We start from the raw sequence: 26,526 nt of genomic DNA on the forward strand, positions 1-26,526 counted from the left end.
CTATGATTTCTGAAGAGGTTTCACTTTATTTTTGAGGTAAGGCATTGAGATATGATCCTTTCCAGTAATATTTGCAGCCACAGCTGGCTTCAAACTCCTAAAAATCTCCCTGCCTCAACTTCTACATGCTGGGATTACAAATGTGTGCTATTGTGTCTACTAATCTTTACCTTTTAAGTATTCAAATGTAAGATTCTTGAAGTTAAGGATTATATTCTCAAATCTAAAAATATATCCAAATTTTAGACAGAAATGTTTCTTTACAATGTTCAACAAAGAGAGACACTATGTCAAGAACTAAGGGTTACATATGACTGGCAGGTACCAACAAGCATTTGGTACTAATGTGTTCATTTTAATTCTAAAAACAAATATCTTTGAAACATTCCTAACTTCTGAGATTAATCTGTTCAGATACTATTGGGAGTTGTAAGTGAGGAAAAGATATGCTCACTAATATTTGAAATACAGAAATAAATATTATATATTAGTTCTCAAGTAAGATTTTTCCTAATCAACATGTACATATGTATTAGTTTTAATCCTTTATTTATTTTGAATGTGGTGTGTCATTAGTTATTAAACACTGGCTAAAGGACGAAAACCAATTTCCTTTTTTTTTTAAAGATCAATTTATTTATTTTTATTTATATGAGTAGCTGTCTTCAGAGACACCTGAAGAGGGCATCAGATTCCATTACAGATGGTTGTGAGCCACCATGTGGTTGCTGGGAATTGAACTCAAGACCTCTGGAAGAGCAGTCAGTGCTCTTAACCGCTGAGCCATCTCTCCAGCACCGAAAACTAATTTCCTAACATAAATTGTTTGTAAAGTTATTTTATGAATGGCTAGAAAAATGTCCTTAGGCTACATATTAGTTGTAAACAGAAAATCATATTTTATTAAGTCATTAGACAGTAATTATTCATCACCTACCTGTTAGAGAGAGGAAGGTAGGAAAAGGGGGAAGAGAGGAAGGAAGGGAATAAGAGAGAGCTAGAGGGAAGAGAATGAGCAGGGAGGAAGAGGGAAGAAGTGCTTTTCCAGCTTATACTAGGAAGTAACTTATATTGACTAACTTCTATTTGTGGACTCAAGTTAATCCTTTAAACATGTTGCAATATCATTAATGTGTGGAAGTGTTACTCCTTTTTAGCTAAATGTGCATATGAAGTGTTCTAGTGTATTAGAACCTAGAAACTTTCTTTTTCCTTGTTTGTTAAGGGGTGTCATTAATAATTAATTCTAGGAACAAATGCACATACTAAAAGTAGGAAGGAGTTAAGAAAAACAATAATCAGAGCACCCAATTTTCCATGTAAATGCTGATTAATTCATGGTCTTGATATCTCCCAGCAAATTACTAGATTAATCAGCACTAAACATTGAAAATGAGTGTAGCATTTTCACAAGGAAAGTGAAGTAAGAATAAGGTTCTAACTCCATCCATTACATTCATCAAAAGTTAAGGTGAGAAAATTATTATGATCTAAACCAGATTATTTCTTTCTATCTATCTATCTATCTATCTATCTATCTATCTATCTATCTATCTATCTATCTATCTATCTATCTATTGATCTTGTCATCATTTATCATCTATTTATCATCTTTTTATATATCTTCAATTAATGTATCTTCTATTGCCTATCACCCATTTTCTATCAACTTCCTATTATTATCTATCCACCCATCTAACATCAATCAACTATTTGCCTTCTATTATCTATATAACTTCTCTATCTTCTATTATTTATCTACTAGTCATCAACTACCTCCCTGTCTACATATCTGTCTATCTCTTCCTTTTCCTTTAGATTTGTCTCTGCTTCTTGAACACACTACTTTCAGAGTTTCTGGAAATTACTGGGAATGACATTTATGAAAGAAGGGATCTCTTCTATATAGGCAACTGCTGTTACTAAAAAAAGCCAGACTTTTTTGTGACCTCGCCCTATAGAAAACTCATATTTAATATTCTTTCCTTCTATTCCATTATTCTACATTTTTTGAAACTTAATCTAGTGATACTGTTCTTAGAGAAGACATATTTCTTTGCTCCCTGTATTATAACCTGGGACTAACCTCTAACCGGGGTAAAGTTAGAAAATTTGAACCCCACCCCTCAGAAACTTTTAGAATATTTTTAGTCACAATCTCACGAATGTTTTGTTGCATTCATCATCAGGGTTATTGCCATATGGATTTGAGAACTTCAAAACTGAACGAACCATGTAGAGAAACTCACTTCTAGTTCAGTCCTACATCATTGTAAATAAGCAACTTAGGAGAAACTGAGATGGACCGAAAGAGCCTCTGAAAAACAAAAGTAGTTCATACTCTTTTTATTGAGAAACTTCTTTTAAGCAATGCGAAAATGATCAGGTACGAGTCAGAATGATGAATCCTACTCATGAAGGGACTCTGGCCAGCTAGAGTGTGGTGTGCATGGCTCTGACAGTCCTTGCCCTTCTCTTCATTCCCTTGGCTTTGCTAAAAATTATTAGATTACACTTTTTACTAGATATTTTTATTTACATTTCAAATGTCATCCCCTTTCCTGGTTTCCCATGCATAAACCTCCTATCACATCCACTCTCCTCCTTCTTCTATGAGGGTGTACCCCTTCCCTAAACACCTACCCCTTACCACCTCTGGGCCCTGACAATCCTCTACAATGGGGGGTCCAGCCTTGGCAGGACCAAGAACTTCTTCTCCCATTAGTACCCAACAAGGCTATCCTCCGCTACATATGAAGCTGGAACCATGAGTCTGTCCATCTGTACTCTTTGGGCAAGGGTTTAATCCCTAGGAGCTCTGGTTGGTTGATATTGTTATTCTTATGGGGTTGCAAGCCCCTTCAGCTCCTTCAATCCTTTCTCTAACTTCTCCAATGGGGACCCTGTTCTCAGTTCAATGGTTTGCTGCTAGCATTTGCCTCTGTATGTGTCATGCTCTGGAAGAGCCTCTCAGGTATATCAGGCTCCTCTCAGCATGCACTTCTTGGCATCAGCAATATTGTCTGGTTTTGGTAGCTGTATGTATATGGCTGGATCCTTAGGTGGGGAAGGCTATGAATGTCCAGTCCTTCAGTATCTGCTCCAAACATTGTCCCTACATCTCCTCCTATGAATACTTTTGTTTCCACTTCTAAGAAGGACTGACACATCTGCAGTTTGGTTGTCCTTCTTCTAAAGCCTCATGTGGTCTGTGGTTCGTATCTTGGGTAATATAAGCTTTGGACTAATATTCACTTATCAGTGAGTGCATACCATATGTATTTTTTTGTGATTGGGTTACCTCACTCAGTATGATATTTTCTAGTTCTACCCATTTACCTATGAATGTCATGGAGTCATTGTTTTTGATAGTTGAATAGTACTCCACTGTGTAGATGTACCACAATTTTTGTATCCATTCCTCTGTTGAAAGGCATGTGAGTTCTTTCCAGCTTCTGGCTACTATAAATAAGGCTGCTATGAACATAGTGGAACATGTGTCCTTGTTATATGTTGGAGCATCTTTTGGGTATATGCCCAGGAGTGGTGTAGCTGGGTCTTAACCCTAACCCTATGCCCAATTTTCTGAGGAACCTCCAGACTGATTTCCAGAGTGGTTGTACCAGTTTGCAATCCCACCAACAATGGAGGAGTGTTCCTCTTTCTCCACATTCTCGCTGGCATCTGTGGTCACCTGAGTTTTTGATCTTAGCCATTCTGACTGGTATGAGGTGGAATCTCAGGGCTGTTTGGATTTGCATTTTCCTCATGTCTAAGGATGTTGAATATTTCTTTAGGTACTTCTTAGCCATTTGATATTCTCAGCTGAGAATTCTTTGTTTAAGTCTATAACCTATTTTTAAAATATGGTTATTTGATTCTCTGGAATCTAAAATCTTGAGTTCTTTGTACATATTGGATATTAGCCCTCTATTTGGTGTAAGATTGGTAAAGAACTTTTCCCAATCTGTTGGTTGCCCTTTTTGTCCTAATAACAGTGTTCTTTGCCTTACAGAAGCTATGCAATTTTATGAATCTACAAAGGTCCCATTTGCAGATTCTTGATCTTACAGCAGAAGCCATTGGTGCTCTGTTCAGGAAATTTTCCCCAGTGCTATGTGTTCCAGGCTCTTCCCAACATATTCTTCTGTAAGTTTGAGTGTATCTGGTTTGATGTGGAGGTCCTTGATCCACTTGGACGTAAGCTTTGTACAGGGTGATAAGAATGGATCGATCTGCATTCTTCTACATGCTGACCTCCAGTTGAACAAGCACCATTTGTTAAAAACTCTATCTTTTTTCCACTGGATAATTTTAGCTCCTTTGTTAAAGATCAAGTGACCATAGGTGGTGTGTGGTGTGTGGTTTCATTTCTGGGTTTTCAATTCTACTCCATTGATCTATCTGCCTGTCTCTGTACCAACACCATACAGCATGCATATATATATATATATATATATATATATATATATATATATATATATATAGTATATCACACACACACACACACACACACACACACACACACACACACACATATATATATATCACTACTGCTCTGTAATGCAGCTTGAGTTCAGGCATGGTGATTTCCTCCAGAAGTTCTTTTATTGTTAAAGATAGTTTTCACTATCCTGGATTTTTTTTTATTCCAAATGAATTTCCAAATTGTTCGTTCCAACTCTATAAAGAATTGAGTTGGAATTTTTATTGGGACTGCATTGAATCTGTAGAGTGCTTTTTGGTAAAATGGCCATTTTTTTTTTTTTGGTTCTTTTTTTCGGAGCTGGGGACCGAACCCAGGGCCTTGCGCTTCCTAGGTAAGCGCTCTACCACTGAGCTAAATCCCCAGCCCGAAATGGCCATTTTTTAAACTATATTAATCCTGCCAATCCATGAACATGGGATACCTTTCCATCTTCTGAGACCTTCAATTTCTTTCTTCAGAGACTTGAAATTCTTGTCACACAGCTCTTGCACTTGCTTGGTTAGTCACACTGAGATATTTTATGTTATTTGTAACTATTGTGAAGGGTGTCATTTCCCTAATTTCTTTCTCAGCCTGTTTATCCTTTGAGTAGAGGAAGGCTACTGATTTGTTTGAGTTAGTTTTATACCCAGTCACTGTGCTGAAGTTGTTTGTTAGCTGCAGAGGTTCTCTGGTGAAACTTTTGGAGTCACTTAAATATACTATAATATCATCTGCAAATAGTGATATTTTGACTTATTCCTTTACAATTTGAATCCCCTTGGCTTCCTTTTGTTGTCTGATTGCTTTGGCTAGGACTTTGAGGACTATATTGAATAGGTAGGGAAAGAGTTGGAAGCCTTGTCTAGTTCCTGATTTTCGTGGGATTGCTTCAAGTGTCTCTCCATTTAGCTTAATGTTGGCTACTGGTTTGCTATAGATTGCTTTTACTATGTTTAGGTATAGGCCTTGAATTTCTGATCTTTCCGAAACTTTAAACATGAAGGGGTATTTAATTTTGTCAAATGCTTTCTCAACATCTAATGAGATGATTGGTTTTTTTTCTTTGAGTTTGTTTATATAGTGTATTATGTTGATGGATTTCCATATATTGAACCATTCCTACATCCCTAGGGTGAAGCCTACATGATCCAAATCTTACTTTTCTGGTATGTTTGGATATTTAGTATTTGCTTTGGTGGGAGAACTGGGCTTTGATGAGTAGTCTTGGTTTCTGTTGCTTAGGTTCCTCCATTTGCCTCTGACCATCTGGTTGTCTCTGGTTTTAGCTGGTCTAGCTATCTCTGACAGTGACTTAACCTTCCTCTCAGCCTGTGTGTCCGAACTCCAGATCTGTTTTCTACCAGTGGGATTTGGATACAGAGAGGTGTGCAACTGGGTCAGCTCCAGGCATAGGCTGAAACGGGCAGGCTAGATTACATTTCTAAAGTTCACTACCAAGGTCTCTTCTCTCATTTGGCCACGTCCTTCTCCTGAGGCTGACTACCAAGGCCCATCTATCAAAATATTGAAGTTCAGAAATCAAAAGCCCCTTTTGCTCACCTAACTAACATAACCACTTAAGATTAAGCACCTCATCTTAACATAGGGCTTCCCCTCCTACCTTTACAAACTGCCATTTTCTTCTGTGCCGTGTCTTTCTCCCTTCTATCCAGAGACAGTCCTTTGCCCATATCCTAAGACAAATACCTCTTTTCCTCCTTCCTGTTCCCTTCCCTTTCTCCTTCAGCCTCTATCTCCTTTGATTGTTTCTTTCTTTCAGACCTTTGTCTTTCTGAGGTAAATAAATCTTTTTTGTGCTGAGAACTTCTTGGTCCAGGGGATCCTTGGTCTATACTTTTGTTATCGCATGGCTTTTCAAGGGTCCTTGTGTGATATTTTCTAGTTAATCTCTCACTTAGAAAATGAGAGGATGGCTTTTCTGAAGGACACTTTTCCAAGATATATTTTTTTTATCATATTCTCAGTTTAGTGTAACAATTTATATCACTTTTTAGTATGTGCATCTGTGGTTATGTGCATCTGTGGGCATGTAGAGGCTAAGGTCAATGTTAGGTATTGTAGTTTTATTTATGTTACTATTATAAAACTTCCTAACTAAAACAACTGTAAGGAGGATGGTTTATTTGGTTGATAATTCCAGGTTAGAGCATATCATTACAGAGAAGTCAGGGTAGGGACATGAAGCATCTAGTCATCTCCACAATCAGGAGCAGAGAAAATAATGCACTTGTGCCTTATTCCTACTAATAATTCCTACTTGTGCCTTGGCCTCCACTTACACAGACCAGACTCAAAACCAGGCAGTAGTGGCACCCACAATTAAAAGAAGAAAAATAAGATAAAAATTAGAGGGAAATCTTTCCTTTCCTTATTTCCAAGACAGATTAGTTTGCTTAATCTCGGCATTTTTAATCCTAATTTACTATAGTAAGAATCATATTCTCAACAAACATATCTATTCTTAATCATTTTTAAGATCTGAACACTTTTACATTGAATTATTATACTAATTCTATAATTCTTTGTGTTTAACATTTAACTTGTCTAACATTTCTTTGTATTTAACACTCTATGTATTCTGCCTGTTGAAAGACTCCTCATTGTGTCTCTAAGCACGTGCCTAGCTGTTCTTTTCTGTAGGGCACGTATCTGTTTCCTCCCTGTTATTTTACTAGTATTTTCCTCTCTACAAGGATGATGGCCATATCAAATGACTAAGGATAATAGAAGTTATTATAAACCCATGTTAGGGTTTGCAAAAGATCTCAAAATTTTACTTGTCAAGTTACAAGTTTTGCCTGCATAAATAAAGGACTGTGAGGAAACATGCCAAAATATTAAACATGGTTACTGGTGATTAATACAATCATTAATAGTTTGTGTTTTGTTTATTATTTCTTGTATTTTGCATATAGTTTCAACAGAACAGAATAAAGTCCTATCAAGGTGTGTATAATGAAGAGTATTTTGCAATGAGGATATACATATATTGTGTTCCATTATAAATGGAATAATATTTTGATATTTACTTACAGTAATTGCATATGATCTTTAAAATTCAGAATTATGCTCACTAAGAAATACATATGTGTTTGTTCTTTTGAAATATGAACTTCTTCAATAAACATAAGGAATAACAAAGTCAGGCTCAAAAACACATTTTCATGCTCAAAATGCAACACAAATAGCAAAGTAAATTCCAAGGTAATTTTCACATTCTCAAGTGAATGTATTATTTTCTTGATCTTTCTGTTATGAAATCTTCCTGTTGCTGAATATCTTATGGAATTATGCTAAGCTTCAGCTGCTCAGCTCTGGTGGCATAATGCTTGCAAGCCCTTTCTAAGCCAAACCACCTCTATTATGCTGTTTCACTGCACATTAGGTGCCATTAAATATCTATTTCATTTATCACAAATTTCAACATGTCTGCTGCAAATTGAAGACCTGGTTTAAAATTGCTCAATATGAGGCTGTCACTTAGTATTTAGACTGAGGAAAAGGCAATGAGCTCACACATAAGGACCTCAACAAACAATTTTCCTCTGTGGCTAAGAAAACAGAAATTGGCTGTCATGTTGTGAATTTTAATGAAGAAAAAAGAAATTATGTGGACTTTGCTTCAAAAAAAGTATTTATGGACTAGAGATTCCATTCCTAATTTTTTCTACACGCTGCCATTTGTCAGCTTCTGTATCAGTTTTAAAAGACTTTTGTAAGGGCTAGAAGTACTGAATAATCTTGTCTGAAACTCCAGTTTAACTTCATGTATAGTTTATCTGTGGGAGCTACAAGCACCATACTTAGATTTTATATTTGCAGTGGGACTTTACAACAATAATTAGAAATGGTCAAAACTGTTAATCCAGATTTTCCAAAGGTACTTCAGCCATTAGATTAACAAGATATGGAAGTGGCCCAACAAGGCCATCCTCTGCTACATATGCAGCTGGAGCCATGGGTCAGTTTATGTATAGTCTTTGGGTAGTGGTTGAGTCCCTGGTAGCTCTGGTTGTTTGACATTGTTGTTCTTATGGGGTTGCAAGCTCCTTCAGCTCTTTCAATCCTTCCTCTAATTCTTCCAACTGGGGGCCATTCTCAGTTCAATGGTTTCCTTCTAGCATTCGCCTCTGAACAGCATGCCTGGGTGGTACACCTGGGTGATATTCGGTTCCTGTCTTTTGTTCCTCTTTCTTTATTCCTGAGGGCACAAGCTGGTTTTTTCACTGTGCTTCCTGGATTTCTTGACCCAGTGAACTTGGGGTATATATTCGGTGAATAAAGTAAAAGATTTGGCATTCTTGTAACACAAATGGCCTGGGTATATGTTTTTTCTTAAACCTCATAGGCCTACACCTGGCTCTCAATACTGTGTTGGCGTGGGTGCAGAAAAAGACCTGCAGCTGCAGGGCCATGGACCCAGATATGCCCCTGGTGGCAGCACAGGCCAGAAACCCACCATGGTCCAAGATGGCATCAGTTGCTACTCACATTAGTCACTACCCTCAAGTTTCCAGTTCTGCCTCTCTTCACCATGCTCACATCCTTCTGTTCTTTTCTTTTCCATTTCTCTACCGCTTACTTGTTTCTTAGTGTCACTCAGGGTCTCTGAGTGGCTTGAGAGGAATGATCTCAGGAGTGCTATGACTACTTGTGTATTATGGTGCCCAGCAGGGTCATTTCAGATATGGTCTGCCCTCCATTCCACCAGGCCTGTATTGTGCCCTACTGGTGCTCACCTCAGGATATCTCCCTTCCTAGGCCCAATGACCCTCAGTCTGGTAGTTATCTTTGGCTCACTTCTTGCCTAGTTGGCCTGAATGTCCCCACGTAAGGGTCATCTATTTTGGCCTCACTCCTATCCAAAGCCCTTAATCCTAGACAGGGTTCTTCTAGTCTGTGACTTTTTCCCTGTCCTGGGAGCTCATTAGGGTCTGTGTGGCACAGGATTGGTGATCATCTCAGGCTCACTTTTTTCGGGGAATGTTTGGCTGCTAATCATTCAGATGTTCACAGGTTAGAACACTGAACATAGACATAGCCTTGCTCCTCTCTGCCACCTGTCACTTTCAATGCTTCTATAGGCAGGTTTTAAATGTTTTCAGCTGACCTAGAATTATATCAACTTTCCTCCTCCCTTTCCTCCTCCAGCTCTTTCAAGGTATCCTCACTACTACTACTACTACCATTCGTGTATGTGTGCAAATTTGTGGACATGAACTACTGAGATCATTTTTGTTGTGTATATATGCAGAACGAACCACTCTTCCCCCAGAAGTTATTAATCCATTAGTTATAAATTATTGATTATAGTTTTGAGGTTTGTTTTGTTGTTGTCTTGTTTTTGTTTTGTTTTGTCTAGGGGTAGGACCCTGTGAGAAATTTCCCCTTTCTCATTAATATGTGTACCAATATCACTACTGTTCCAATTTTGTTTGTGTGGTCATTTCTAGGAGAGACTGTTTAGTGTTTAATTTCCTGGTGTTCTACTTCCTTCAGTCTTTCTGCCCCTCTCTCATGGTGTTCCTGAGACACAGATGCAGGAACTCTGATGTAGGAGTAAGCATTATAACTGGATTTCCCACCATTCTTGTTCTTTTTTTTTTTTGTGATCGTCTCCATTTGCTGTAAAGGGAATAATTTAAGTTTTAATATTTTAAAAAGTATATTTTGAAATGGCCAACATTAAATTGATTGTAAACAAGTGCTTTCACAGTGTATTACTAGAGTCTTTGAATTCCATAGTATGAATTTGGGGTTTTTTTTTTTTCTTTGTTAAGCTCAAAGTGGACAAATTATTGATTTGTTGTACTTCGGTTTTTATAATCAAAATGTAAATGAACAGTGTAGTATAGATTCTAAATCACTGTCTTGTCTATCATCTCCTCTCATATACATACACATACAACAACTTTTGATGGGGTTCAGCCCTTGTTTCAGGTATCTGGTAGCAGAGTAGGTCAGGGACATCTGCTGCCTTTGTGGAAAGCTGGGAAGCATGGGTCCACTTTTGATAGCGTCTTCTTCTTTTTAACCAGGCCGTTGTTTTTCTATGTAGCAAACTCAAATTTGTAAGAGATGTGAAATAAGCCACATAAAGTAGTCAGTAATTGCTTGGACATAGCTCATTTGATATAAAAAACACAATCTGGAAAGTGATCTGGATAACTAGAAGTATTAAAAGGAACTGTCCACAAAGTAAAATTTTGTTTTATACGTAAAAGCAGGAAGATTCGTTTAACTGGGTGGTTTGGTGCCCTAATGAAAGTGAAGTGCTCTGCAATATGACAGAAGCCAGGCTAAAATACAAGGCAGATCACAACATGCCAAGAAGCATGTGAGTGCACGCCTTTGCTCCACATAAATATTTATTTACAGAAGACACGGCTATGAGAAACACATTGCAACAGCATCTCAAATATGTCATACTCAAAGCATGGAATAGAGGTGCATGGCTTCCGACTGATTCACTGATGTAGGCTTGAGAATTCCAGGGCAAATTCACGACTACCATTTCTAACATTGCTACCAAGTAATGAACTGAAACTATTTAAATTTGGCAGGGTAAGTAACATCCTGTTGACAATTTGCTCATTCTGGTGCTGATACTATATTTGGGTATAAGAAAGCCTTTTGTACTTAGAGGACCATATGCGTGAATACCACTTCCCAAACCTTTCACGTGCATGAATTATTCAAGTGTTTACTGGTGCCCAGTCACTTATCTATTTATGTAGTTCTTAACCTTCTTCCACAAGGCACTTGGAAAGCATGATTAAGGAATATGTTTAAATTCTGTCTTGGAATTTGGTAATCTGCTTCCACCAAGCTTTTAGAAAGTCCTGCAAAAATTCAGTATAAAAAAGAGAGATTTCAGCCATGCAGATGTTCTACTAGAGTGGTGCCAAATGCCCACTGGGAAGGTAGACATCTGGAGGCTTGAATCACAATGCACTCTTCTCATCACATTCCTTTGCATGGGCATACATTGTATCAATGGCAAGATTTTGTCCATCTGTTTGTTCTCCTGGTTCATATGAATGCACAAAGGACAGGGAAAATCGACATATATATGATTTAAACCAGTATTCTCAAAGGAAGGCTCTTAAAAATATTTTGAAACTCTTCCTCCATTAACAAAAACAAAGAAAATATATTCAATTCTATAGGCTGACATAAAGAGAATCATACCAAAAGACCTAATTTTCAGATTTCATTTTTCTCTAGACAGGTTATTTTCTTTGAATTATTATTTTAATTCATGGATTAGTGACAAAAAGAATGTAAGCTATGAAAAGATGCTCCAGTAATTATACGTTTCCCTACAGACTGAAACAGTGTATCACATTGTACACATAAAAACATGAAAATGCTTGAGATATTATTATTTTATACTGAGAAACAGTTTAATTATTTAGAATGCAGTTTTATTTTTCATATGCAGCCAATCATATTCTATTATTAAAAACTGTTGCTATGGTTTCCAGCTTGGAAAATTATATTTATTGTATTATGGCAACATATTGGAGGTTCTGCTTCTACATTACAAAGAAAAAATAGTGAATAAAATTATTTTACTAATAAATTAAATCATGTCATACAGATATATTTATAATTAGTTCATATTAAAAAACATTCTTCCTGGTCAAGCTTATATTTTGAAATTTTTCATGTTACAGCAAGGAAATTCTTTGTCTTCATGTGTCTCTGGTTTAGTTATGATTCATCTTTCAGCTAGAACATTCAGGAATTCATTGCTAGTGGGATTGTGTCAAAGATTCAGGAAGAGTGAAGGGAGGTCTTCCATGACTTCCTAAGAGTAAAGGAAGGAGAGCAGAAAAGAGAGAAGAAATGAACTTGATGTGTGCTAACGCGGAAGAAGTGCTATGCATGATCCATCTAGCATCAGGGCTTTCCTATGCACCAACTATGTGTCTCTACTTTACAGAGATACAGGATGTATAAATGTATTATTTCATCTCATTTTAACTGGTAGCTAGTTCATAGGTGAGTCAGAACATGGCTCATCCAGAAGATGGATTCTAGACATTCATTTCAGAACCTTGGAAAATGCCTTTAAGAGAGGTTGAAACAATTCCCAGAAGCCAGGATCAGTGGGTGGAAGAGGACTGGATAAGTGTCGAGGAGTCTTTTCCTGCGTTAGTTAGAGTTTGCTTGATAAATGTCACTCTGATATCTTTTCTTTAATCAATGAGAACTTTAATGGTATAAATTATTAGGATAAGTTTGATTGTGACCTATTTCTTAATTATGTTTTGAATTCTACATTATTTTTCTTGTTTTAAAAGGTATTTTCTAAATTAAGGAGTGTGGATGTCACAGCGAGCCCATCAGAGGGGTCCAGAGCATGAAAATTTTGATACAAAATCTACATCTTAGCGTCTTGCTCAACAGCAGTGTGTGTGTGTGTGTGTGTGTGTGTGTGTGTGTGTGTGTGTTAAAGGGTGTCTCCACAAGCAGGCAATGTTATAGAAGCTAAGATAATAAGATGGCTGGTGGGAGCTGGGAGTATGTGGTGTGTGTGTTGTGGTCTCGCTGTGGTTCTGTGTGAATGAAGGAATGAGGTAGAGTTAGGAAATGATGGTCTCTGCTGGGTCCTTGTCTACTTGGAAATAAATTTGGGATAGGTTTGGGATGATCCTCAAAGAAAGAACTCTCTGAGACAATCCCGTTTGTCCACATACCCTTATTCAGGGTGAGCTTATACACATTCACTTTTTTCAGTGATAAAGTTAGGGAGTGCGAAGGGATTTTTCTTAGACTGCGGTTTCATTGGCTGAGGCTTAAGGTACTGGGGATACCTCATTTGCATAAAGAGCCATTCCAGAAAGTCGAACATGTAATTTCTCCAGGGATTAAGTGACATTCCACAGGAAGAGTATGGGTCGAGCTCCCCAGAGCAGGTGGAGAAGAGGAAGCCCCGTTAAGAAAAGAAAGTCTTGCATTTTGGCACAAAAAGGAAAAGCTGATAGACTACAACCTTATTAGTAAGGTGCAACAGGAGTAGGGTGTGTAATGGTGTGGAGTGTAGAGGTGAATGGATGTGTGTGTGGGGGTGTTGGAGCAGGATGTGAAATATGGGCGGTGGTACTGGTGGCGGTGATGATGGTGCTAGGGGTGGTTCTTCACAAGAGGGCAGTGTACAGTTAGGATAAGCAGTTAGTTGCTTGCCCTGCACAAGCAGGCAGTTTACAGAAATTAAGACAGGTTGGCTGGGGCATCTTGACCTTGGGCTCCTAAAATAGAGTTTTCTAAAGGCTTCTCATCAGGGACATCAAATTATAGTCAAAGCTTAAAATGCCAGAGCCTCTGCAGTACCTTGTCCCAGCACGTTCCCCATTGATTCTATGGGCATGAGTTAAATCATTGACTCACTCTGGTCTAGGGAGGCATAGTTGCTCATAAGTAATTAGCTTAACTAAGTTTACTTTGTTTGAGGTAACTTCCATGCAATTGAAGATGCAGGATCCTACCATTAGCTCCACTAGGATAAGAATCAACAGTCTAACTTATATCGACAGTAAGATATTCATCCATATCCACAAGTAATCAGAGACTGATACCAAGGATTCCTATGTCTCCTTCCTTTTCTGTGAGGTTTTCTCTGAAAATGCAAGGTTTTTTTTTTTTTTTTTCCATAACTACTACTGGTTGGTTGGCATATGTCTTATTTTGGGTTTTATTACTATGAGGAGACACCAGGACTGAGAAAACTCTCATAAAGTACAATGTTTAATTGGGACTGGCTTACAGGTTCTGAGGTTTAGTCTATCATCATCATGGCACTGGAGGAGCTTAGAGTTCTACATCTTAATTCAAAGGAATTCAGGCGTAGACTGTCTTCAGGCAGGTAGGTGGAGGGTTTCAAATCCCATCCCCACTGTGATATACTTCCTCCAACAATGCCACAACTACTCCAACAAGAGCATAAATTTAAAAGACCATAGCTCCTAATACTGCCACTCCCTGGGCCAAGCATATGCAAAGCACCACAGCATAAAAACAGCAAGTTTCTTCTAAGGCCGTGAAAAACTTCTGTTTCAAAAAATGGAAGTCTAACCTCCTTTAATTCCCTTTGGGGATAACCTGAGCTCAGGTGGCACATCTAATACTGGTGTCTTTAATCAGGCTTTCCAAATTTGGAACATAATACCTGGTCTGAAGAGTTCAGCAGTTTCTGTAGCCCCTCAGTGACTGACTTGGTAGAGATACATAACCAGTAGCCTTCCCTAGCTTGAAGGTCCGTTATCTGGTAGCATCTAGCATCCTTGTTTATCCTGTTTAGTCATTTCTTGTTTAGCACAGTCAATCTAGCCCTAAAAGTCCTTTAAGCTGGGTTCAGTAGGGCCACCAAGACTTTGAAGGCCACATAGGTTTTAGTACCACTTCCCCTGTGTTATAAGTCAGCTGCTTGTGAAGAATCCCCTTTCTGGTGTCTCTTCTGGTGTTCATCCTCTTCCAATAAGAAACTAGACTTCTCTCTCTCTCTCTCTCTCTCTCTCTCTCTCTCTCTCTCTCTCTCTCTCTCTTTCTCTCGATTTCTTTTCTATTGAGGTAAGCTAAAATGCTGTCCTGGGATCTAACTACTTTCCTTCCTTTATGATGTAGCCTAGTCATATGACCCAAAGAATGCACAATTGACCTTTCTTGGCTTAACTTCTGTACCCGAGGGCTTGGAGGGCCTCTAAAAAAGCCTTCTATTTCCTGTCCACATCACTTCTTAGTGGTGGGAGTCATGGGGTTGGGGGACATCTTATACACGGAAGCTGGGTACTTTGTGGATATTTTTGTCTGAATTCCAACATATCTGTACTCAAGGTTCCATCAAATGATGTTAGTAGTTCCAGAACCTGTTCTCCTGGTCCGTCTCCCCAATTTCTTCTCTTATCTGTCTCCCCAAGGGCAGCAGCAATCACCACAAGGAAGAATTTCCTTCCCCTGACTGTCTTTAGTTAAATCTTGACTGCTGTAAGTATTCTGAGCAATTTCTAAAAGTTGATACTCCCTCATCCTTCCAAATTTCTTTAATTTTGGAAGTGTTCTTTCTATGTTTGGGGTTGATTACATAAAAAAGGTAATTTTAATGATTTTTCTGATTTTGGGGGGCATATTGGTCTATGAGGATAAATATCCAATATGTCTCACAGAGGTTTTATTAATCCAGCAGGTGACTTACCTAAAGTTAGTTTGTATAATTTATGTCTGCCCATTCAATTCTCCCAATAATGTTTTTTGTTTACTCACCCCACCGCCAACCACTTGGGAAAAAGCATCCAATGACCTCTTATCTTAAAACAGTTTCCAATAGGCTAATAAGGGTCTGTGGCTTCTCCAAAATTGGAGGGCTTTGGATCTTCCCATTAGATGCATCACTGGTAGAGAAGCATAAACTCTAAACAGGGAAGGAGCTGAACTTCCATACCGCCTCTTCCACACACCCCTCAGCTTTATTGGAGTAACTACTCTAGTCCTCTGGCACAGCCAGCTGCTTAGCTAAGACAGGCAGTGAGGAGCAGAGAGCAGGCAGCTTGGGGATCCATTTCTCTCTCCCTTTATAAACTCTGAAACCCTTCTTACTTCCAAACAGAGAACAGGACCAGGGCCACAGGTAACTAAACAAGCCAGAGGTGTGTGCTTGAAATCAGGAAAAGGGCAAGAAGATTTTGTCTCATGGGGCTAAGAGAATAGTGGGAGATTTGCGGGGTTTCTCTGGGTGACTTAGGTGGGCCCAAAGAATTTGGGTACCTAACAAGAGGGCATAGGACTTAAGCAGATGCGGTGTGTGTGTGTGTGTGTGTGTGTGTGTGTGTGTGTGTGTGTGTGTGTGTGTGTGTTTTACTCCAAAAAAAATTATTGGTTATTACAAGGAAACTGACAGCTACCACTAGGCTCAGGACCCTCAGAACAGCAAATGTCCACCATAGCACAACTATACTTGCCCCTGGATGTGGGGCAGTGGGCAGTGAAAAGTACCCTGATTCCTGGTTGGTTCAGGTTGAATCCCTGGGAGACCCTAAAAGGGACAGCAGGCACATTCCCAGCCTCCCAGATCAGGTTCTCACTAACTTCAGCCCCCCCACAAACCCCTATAGCGAGGTTTGAGACAGACCAGTCATGTAGAGTGATGCTCCAAGCCTATCCTCCACAGGTGAGGACATGACCACAGGTTACATAGGCTCAAGATAGATCGGTCACAGAGGACAACTCCCCAAACACCTCCACAGGTGAGGGTGTGTTCACAGGTCATGTAGACTTAAGACAGATCAGTCATAGAAGCAGGACCAAGCCACTTAATATGTAGATGAGGTCTTCCCAAGCTCTCAGGCCAAACCAATATGTACTACCTGCTGTCAGATACTGACCTATCCCAAAAACTGTATTTAAGAGTCATCATGTTCAGGATTAAGTGTGCAGGAATTATTCCACCATCTGAGAGCTTCTGTCATAGAAGCTGTAACACTTGGGGAAGAGATCTGTTTTCCTAGAATCACCGCCAGAAGCTCCCCTGCACCCCTTGCTTGCTTGTCAGTCTTCTGCTGGCTAAGCCCAGCCCACCTAACCAGGGCAGGCAGCAGCACAAAGGAGAAGGACTGGCAGCAGGGGCGGTGAAAACTGCTCCCCCTCCCTGCCAGAGTTCTCTCTCCTCTCACCTGAACCCACACACCTAGCCGGGTGAGAAATCACTGTGAAGAGCACCGGATTAGTCCTACACCTGGAACTGGGCACCACAACATGGTCTGTCATGGCCTGTGAGTCTGGAAAATCCTGTACTTGTGCAGAGCTGTGGCTGCAGTCTCAGGACAGTTCATTCCCTCTTCTATTTTAGATCTGTTTCTCCAAGCAACCGAGCTGACAGAATCACGAACACATTCACACACACACACACACACACACACACACACACACACACACACACACACACAGAGAGAGAGAGAGAGAGAGAGAGAGAGAGAGAGAGAGTGTGTCATAGTCATATAGAGGCATATAGTAAAGACAACAAGGGGTGGCCACCCATATTCATACACCCAAACAGTCCACAGTATCCAGTGATGTCTCAAACTAAACAGGGCTCTAGTTATGTTCAGTATCTATGGTCTATGGGGGTCCCCATGTATCCTACCAGACAGCCAGACAGCACCTCCTGTAGACCCAACTCTTATCTCTAGAGGTATTCAGACAAAATCATTTTGATTTTCTCTCTCTCTCTCAGATGGTGGTGTTGAAGTGCCTTAAGAACACTCAGCAGTAGCAATCAGTCAAAGATTTTCCTGGGGCCCTGGAGCCTCTTAGAATGTGCACCCCATAGGAGTCCACTCCAGCGTTCTTGTTGTTTTTCCCCATTTTTGGGGGTCCTGGGGCCCCTAAATGCCAGGATTCAGTCTCAGGATCTCACTGGGGACTCCAAAATGTTACACCAAGCCCACCCTTTAGACATGGTATATAGCCAAATAAGTCTTCATTCCAGTTGGCTGAGGCTACACTTAGGTATTTGGAGACCAAAAGCACTGAGTATCCAGAGAATAGGGTTTCTGAAGACAGAAACTATGTACTGGCATACTACTCGCTCAGTAGCTGGAGAGTATATGGTGCTTTGTGCAAGCAGGCAGTATACAGAAGCTAGACTAAGCTAAGCTATCTGGGTGTCTTGACCTTTGCTCCTTAAATAGATTTGGGTAATTTTTCCACAGGGCTTCTCATAAAGGAGATCGAACTCTAGTCAAGCCTAAAATGGCTACAGCAAGAATACAAGATGTAGGAACCTCTGCATTGTCTTGGCCTGTCACCTGGAAACAGAGTTGATTCTGACTGATGGAAGACTTTCATGTTAGCAACTGTTCCAATAAGCAATTAAAGCAAAACTACATGACTGACAGTTGAAAACAGGTATCTTTCAATGTTTCCTTGAGCTTTACTGATGTTTACTGATGTGAACACAGATAATTTACTTTTTAATTACTTATAACATGCCAGACGTGATGCTAAGGGCCAAACTATACATTAATGTATTCAGTCTACAAAGCAATATATAAATTTGGTATTGTCCAAAAAGAATAAAAAAGAGTTTGATCAGTGAACAGTGCGATTGCTCAGTGGATAGCAACTGAATTCAAAACCTGATAACCGAGTTCAGTCTCGAGAAACCATAATTTATTCCCACCAATACACCATGGAACATGAAACACTCATGCAAATACCATTACATACATAAGCATTAAAAGTTGTAAAAACTCATGTTATGAATTCAGTAAGAGACAAAATTTTCTAAACACTAACCATGGCTATATATCCCATTGACTCTACAGCTTCTTGCTCCTTACAACAAACTTAAAAATGAATAATTAGTCCTTACCTACTTTTTAAGACTAAAAATATTCAAATGAGTGCTAAAATGGAAAAATTGACTTCATCAGGTCTACCTTTCTTCAAAGCCATATAATGGAACAGCTATCCTCTGTGCATGCATGGCATTTCCCTCTTCAACTGTCAACTGCTGTGATTGCCTGAAGGACTCTTACACAGAATAGTGGCTGTTATCTTTCTTCCATTGGAGAAGGAACCGTGCTCACAAGACCCACCTCACCCTAGTGTTACAAAGACAGCTAATCTTTGCTAGGTGTAAATAAAGACTTTTCCCCCCTTTCAGTAGCTTATCTTTCCACGACTTGTGCCCGTACCTGAAAATAATCCTATTTAAATCCATTATTTTATCAGGCAATATTTTACTGGACTCATTCCACTCCGCCCCCTTTTCTCTCTCTCTCTCATCTTTTTACTTAAGTTGAAAAGATATTTTCCCCTAGTTTTCTCAGAAAAATGTAACACAACACAAAATCAAAACAAAACAACAAAACCAAATCAATGACAATAGGAACAAAAACAAAACTCAGAAGAGAGTTACACTGGGAATGTGGAGAAGAGAGTCAAACTGGTATGTATAACATCTGCTACAAAATACAACCATTGGGCTTGTGATTTCCAGCTGACACATCTAATCACAACCAATTTGATTCTAAAGGACATATTTCTGGGAAGGAACATTTCTCATTTCCCATTTTTTAATCTGCTATGTGTTACACTAAGAACCATAGTAGCATCTGCAATATGGTGACATAGTCACCAGATTAAGTCTTTTCAACAGTTTCTGTGATCTCACACTGCCTTGTAACATCTTAGCTGGAGAATAGAGAGGCACACTCAGTTCAGGCAATCCACTTTTAAGATGTTTAAGAAGAGAATGTCAGAAGACGGAAGTGCATTTTCAGTTACTTGTAATTTTGAATTATCTTTGTGAATATTAGTAATCCATAAATCGTGAGTATATTAATACTTTCTCTGAACCTGACCTCAGAAAAGCAAAAATATAGCAGAAATCTTGATAAAATTTTCTAAGTGAAGGTTCACAAGTAATATATAATTAATATATATAATTGTATATATGATTACCTAGCATAAGATCAGTCAGGTGTTCTAAGATTTCATAACATAAGTCAAATTCCTGAAATGCAAATTTATATTTAAAGTTCATGAACAAAAGGATGAACTAGGAAATTACTACCCATGTAACTGGATGATATGTTAATACAAGGGGCAGACAAGGAACAGAAATCAAGTACAAAAAAATTATTAATTCAGAAAGACCTTGAAAATCCACTAAACAAGAAAAATAATACAAATGCACCATCTAAAAATATTATTCTTGCTTCTGGTTTCCATCTATGCCCTGGAGCTAACCCCATGCCACAGACCTCTGCAACTGAATCCTGCCAGGAAAGAACTGGTCTACCAAGAGTGCTGACATGCCTAAGGTCACAACTGAGACCACCACTACTGCTCCAATACCAAATACCTGGCCTAAGTCGGACCGGCCCAGATCCCACAGGACACAGGAACTGTGGAGCAGCCTGGGACAGTATTCTTCGGGTTTCAATCTACACCCCAGAGCTAACCCTGTGCCACAGATTTCTGTAACTCAACCCTACCCACAGAGAGCTGGTCTCCCAGGAGTGCTAAAACACAGGCTCACAGAAGGGACAAGCTACAGTAGGAGACAGCAAGACCAGCTAACACCAAAGATAACCAGATGGCTAGCGTCAAGTGCAAGTACAGAAACAGCAGAAACCAAGGTTACTTGGCATCATCAGAACCCAGTTCTCCCACCACAGCAAGCTCTGGGTACCCCAACACACCAGAAAAGCAAGATTCTGACTTAAAAATCACATCTCATGATAATGATAGAGGGCTTTAAGAAGGACAAAAGTAACTCTGTCACTGATCTCAAAGTAATTCACAATGTGGAACTGACACCCTACAGTTTAAGATAGAAGAAATTGTCTCCAAAACGAATCTGCGAAAGCTCCATTAAACTGAACAAAATCAATGAAGGAGGCTCCTCCTTCAGCCCATCTGCGAGCCAGCACTATTTTCATTGATGTATGTTGAAGACCGGAGAGGAGGGAATTTGTCTTTGCCAACTCTGACTCCTCACTGTTATTTATTTGCAGCCAACACTCTGTAGGAGAAAGTGTAAACTCTAACCTTTCTGGAAAGATGAGATAAGAACACACTATCCACCAAGGTAAACTCCAATGCAGAGAAATAACAAAAATAGAGTGAACTTAAAACATTTTTAAAAATCTCAATCTGATGCATGCTTGTACATCTGAGGGCATGACAGCTTGTAAATGTGGCATAAAATAAACAGGCTGTCACTTCGAAACAGAATACTCACGAACCCTGGATGCATGATAGAAGCTCAGCCCAAGCACAGGGTCTGGGAGTTTGGCCAAGAAAATGATCTCACGGGTCTAAAGCATGATTTGTGTTTCACATAATGTGAACTGGCGTTCATTACCTTGTAATCAATCTGCAGATTACAAGAAATTATTTATGGCACAATTAAGTGGGAGGGAAGGTGTACCCTATATGTACATATGAGAGAACTGAGGGTTTCTGACAGGATCATAAAGCATCAAAAGACTCTTGATGATGGTGGGACCTCGGAGGTAACCTGCTGTGCTGGGAGTTCATCCGGTGTCATGTGTCCATATTTGCAACCCACTCTTGGTTACACTTAGTGTGAGTTTTCCCTCCCAGTACAGAAATGACTAAGATTGTCTGGACTTTGAAGCATTGTTTCTAAAGTGCTTTAGAAAGTAAATTCTCAGAGAATGTGAATAATTAGTTTTGAAGAGAGAAACAAGACGGTTCTAGTTACTAATACTAGACATAGTATGATTAATACTAATACATAGTATGATTTTCCAGGAAAGATAAATTATATAGTACTTCCTAACTTGTTTAGTATAAAACTCTCTTAATTTGGGGTAAAGAGAAATGAAAGGAGAGAGGTGGGAAGGAGGGAGAAGAAATGAGAAAGGGAGAGAAAAAGAAAAGAGCAACTGCTATTGACAGAGCTGGTAGGTAGCTACTTTCTAGAACTTTCACTCACACACAAGCACGTCACTGCCTTTTATATGATCTACGAGTTTCCATGCAAAGGTTACTCCACATATTTCCCCTGCTGCCCTAGTATCCCTGAACACAGCTGTCCATCTTCAGCCAAAGTCCTTCCAGGGACAGAGGCTTCTCTACTCAGAGACAGGTCACCAGATAAGGGTCCTTCCCAGTGAGCTAGTTGTCTCTAGCCCTGTCCTTCCTGTCCCTCATTGAAAACCCCAACTAAATTACTCCATAAATGAGAGGCTTGCTGTAGTTCCAAAGTCCTGGGAGCTGACACTCTCTACAGAGTCAGGAACTAGGAATCCAGACCTCAAGTTTTAGCTCCAGATCCATTTGTAAAATGCACTTTCAGCTTAGAAGGCCACTGAGGGGCTTTGTAGCTCTTTCTAATTCTAGCCATGCTATTGTTTGGGGTGATTTATTTATGAAGCTTCCTCTCTTGAATGCTTACCTGTCCCACTGTTGAGGCCCAAATAATAAACTTTAAAATATGAAGTTTATAGATGTCAAAAGCATACCAACAATATAAAATTTAGTTGTTAAAAATGACACTTTCCCTTCGCTTTTGAAATAAATAATGTAGTGTGGATGGATATAATGTTTCTTTGTCATCATCTCAAGACCTGCTCATCACCTCTGTTCCTAAAGGCAGGGGCTCCCATGATTTTCATGTATCTCATCAGGTTAAATATTTATTTGTTGTACATATGGGAAATGCACATACATACACCATGGCGTGCAAATCGAGGTTGCAGGGCAGCCTGCTGGGTCATTTGCTCCTTAACTGTTTATAACAACAGCACTTATAGATATTATATATGAATATTTCATAAATAGAAAGCACAAAAATCATATCATACAGGACACATGCTTCTGGCAGTTGCTAGTTTTTCTCACAGTTGCTTTTAATGTCCTACTCCGATCAACATAGTTCATTTACTAGTTCAATGGTTCTCATTTTCGGTAGACTTGTTTTTTTAATGCTATGCATATGTGTATGCCTAGGCCTGTAGGGCTATAAAAACATGCTAGCTCTTCTGGAGCAGGAACCTGATGTGGCTGCAGAAACCTAAACTCTTCTCTTTTCAAACAGCAGGATACACGGAGAGCCTTCTCACCAGGCCCAGTCACCTGGCTCTTGTCTCTTTTTCAGTCCTGAGGATCAAACCCCAGGGCCACCGATGTGCCAGCCACAGACAGGCTCTACCACTGACTAAATTCCAAAGCTAGATTTAGTGGCTCTTATTCTCTCATGCTTCATTCTGAGTGAAGCGCATGAACTCCTTCCTAGAATGAATTATAAGCTTTCTTTACTATGTGATACAGAATTCCAAAGGAGCTAGCTTTGTATAATATCAAGTGCATTATGAAGCTGTAATATTAAAAATGATTGAGCGACATCTCCCAGTCAGTCTCTATTGCTTTCTTGTGGAGGGAGTGGTGAGTGGACGCAGGACTTTGTCGGTAACAATGGAAGGATTACCTGAAAAATGTCCATGAGCTCAGAATTCTGGCAGGCCACACCCTCTGCTTTGTTCCTTGACTTTATAAGAATAGGAAATGATAAATGTTAAGTTGATTTAGTGATAAAAATGATGAAATTTTATTTCCACTCAAGTTTAAGGGACTTCTGACTTATTTGTGTCTTCTATACTCTACATCTCCAATAATTACCTTGGTATTGTTCTCCCTGCTTCAATTTAAAGCAAGGCTTGCGGACTTTGGATTTAGGAGAAGTTTAAGGTTGTGATTTAGTGAAATTATTTTACTGCATATGAGAATGTTGCCTACTCTTTAAAGAACATTTTTAAAATTCCAATATTTTAGAATGGCATTTTTCGCTTCTAGGGTTGATTAAAAACATATGAGCAAAGAAGGAACTTGATTTTCTTTCTTGCGGTGCCTTATTTAATTCTCAAAGACAGCAGTCAGGCATTTTTATTGTCTTCTTCCAAGAGCAAGTGGAGTTGAAACTTCCTTGATGACACCGGGACTGAAAGCTCCCTCTGTGAGGCAGCTTACTCTTTCCAAATATCTGTCCCCCTTGTATTAATAAAATATTTTCTCATTTAATTTCTCCCTTCTTATGGGTTAATTTTCTACTTCCAAAGATTGCGAACAGTTTGAAGACAGGGATCATATGCGGTTTCACTTTTCTTTCTTTTGTCCAGTTGTGCTTGGCAAAGTGCTGGTCAGATAAAAAGATCTGGGTGAATTTTTGCCATAATTGAAATTAATGTGTTATACTTTGGGCAGTGTGTTTTATTTCGAAATGTTTCCCAGTCTTAACAGAAAGTTTAAAACACAACTTATATCTTAGCCTATTCTTTGTAATAGACCCCATACAATGTTTTAGCATATGACACGTTTTCCCATCCTGTATTCCAGTATATATTGTACCTTCCAAATAATGGCTGTGATTTCTATAAGCTACACTCAAAAACCACATTCTTCTCAGCATGTAAGATAAAAATTATCTTTTACAGGAAAAGGGAATGAGGGAGATCTCTGCCCCATAGTCCAGCTTGTCTCTTGCCTCTTCCTCTAGGGTTAGGTCCTCATGCAGTCAGAACACGTACAGGCTGACTCTGGGGACCCAAGGGGAAACAGAGCTGTCTTGTCATGCCCCCCTTCTTCTCTGCTCAATTAGAGCCCCCCTCTCTTTAAAAGTCTGAACGTGAAAGTCAAGGAAACTTCTTCTATTAATACCCAAAAGCTAGTGTTATAACTGAAGTGTAGTAAGACAACATGATGGGTGTGGCTAAATAAAATTTTATTTACAGAAAAAGGCAGTGGGTTGGATTTGGTTCAGGAGGCAATAGGTTGCCAACTAGGTTGCTGAGAAGATGTGGTTCAGTGATCTTTGAGCAACTGGAGATACTGTGCTATTAATCTAAATATAAGACAAGTGATGTCACTATAAAATATATTACATTTTCATTTATCTTAATCAGAAAACCATTTTTGTTCATGCATAGCTTCTTTACTTTTATTTTAAAGTAATGTTAGAGTTACAGAACTTCTTACAGATACAGTGGAGTTTGTCCTCCTTACTCAGTTGCCCCTATTGTCAACTAGAACTAAGGAATGCACATTATAACAGAATTCCCAGCAGCTCAGTTGCTTTCCACCATGCCCTCTCTCTCTCCTCCTGGATCCTGTATGCATTTCTGTGTGGCATCACCTCATATGGCCCATTCTTCTGTTATAGCTCATTTGTCTTTTGTCTTTCCATATTCTTGACATTTATGGTTAGGACAGATCACATATTTTGTTGATGTCAGATATTTTTCTGTCATTTGTTTTTGTGATAAGACCAATGTGGGATTTTTACCAAGAATCCACATCGAGTGTCCTACATACTTAGTAGGAAGCCTTTACTGGTGACTTTGATTGCACCACCTGGTTTTTGTCTGTTCATTTGTTTGCTTTGTTTTTCTTTTTGTGTTAATGTTTTTCCATTTTAAAGATACTACAAAATATATTTAGACTGATCTGATAGTGTGAGAGTCTGAAAATATTTCCTTAATTCCTTTTTCATTATATTCAGCATTCATTAGTGAAAATTTTCGTGGATAGTTATTACATTATTCTGAGGGTGACTTTCTATTTTCCTATTTCTTTTACTTGTTCCTGTCAGTCAGCTCCCCACTTTTGCTTTTTGGGTTGTACAATATCTACATATTTTATTCTGCTATATGTTTTAGCATGGCCACTGAAGCTATGCGAGGTGGAACCAGGCTCTTTATAAAGTGTCCTATCCCTTAACTTGGTTTGTCATTGTCACAGATGTTTCAGGCTCATCTGTTTTCTTTGCATAGCTCATGCATCTATTTCCTTTGGTTGGTCAACAACACTTAGAAATTAAAACACCTTTAAATGTGACAAATATGGCTCCCACTTTGCTCAAGAGTACAACCTTTGTCTCTTACCATGATGCAAATAGGTGCTGTGAGCCCTACAGTTGCTGCCTCACTCTAGTGTTATAACTGAAGTGTAGTAAGACAACAAGATGGGTGTGGTTAAATAAAATTTTATTTTCAGAAAAAGGCAGTGGGTTGGATTTGGTTCAGGAGGCAATAGGTTGCCAACTAGGTTGCTAGAATGACAAGACATGTGTTGATTTTCACACCTTAGAACACATTAAAACAAAAAACAAAACAAAAAATGTAAATTACTGTTTTCATGTTCTCTCTGAGCAATGGCCATATTATACAGATATAATACCAGGTGGAAATCTAAAGACCTCTGGTTTTAACTTTAAAAATCTTTTTTTTTGTATTTTACTATGTACAAATAATTAAAAAAAAAAGTCACCACAACAGTGATTACTTGCAGGAGATCTGCATAAGATTGGGCTCACTACCTTCAAAAGAGGTTTCATGTGGCCCCCTGTCCATGAGGACCTATCCATAGTTAATAGTTGAAGAAAGAGGGAGACATCTTCAGTGGGGTAAGCTGCCCATGTTCTTGTAAATATAATTTTACTCACCCTTTTGTAAACAACTATAACAAACTCAGTAGATCACAACAACCAAAATAAAAGAAGAGGA

The 26,526-nt window shown here is 39.0% G+C and overlaps 1 pseudogene; it reads right to left on the minus strand.

Annotated features, from left to right (window-relative positions):
* Positions 1–9,474: 9,474 nt before the first annotated feature.
* Positions 9,475–9,581, minus strand: LOC116912999 (annotated as a pseudogene).
* Between the last annotated feature and the right edge of the window lie 16,945 nt (positions 9,582–26,526).

Source organism: Rattus rattus, chromosome 11 (genome assembly GCF_011064425.1).
Source record: "Rattus rattus isolate New Zealand chromosome 11, Rrattus_CSIRO_v1, whole genome shotgun sequence".
NCBI lineage: Eukaryota > Metazoa > Chordata > Mammalia > Rodentia > Muridae > Rattus > Rattus rattus.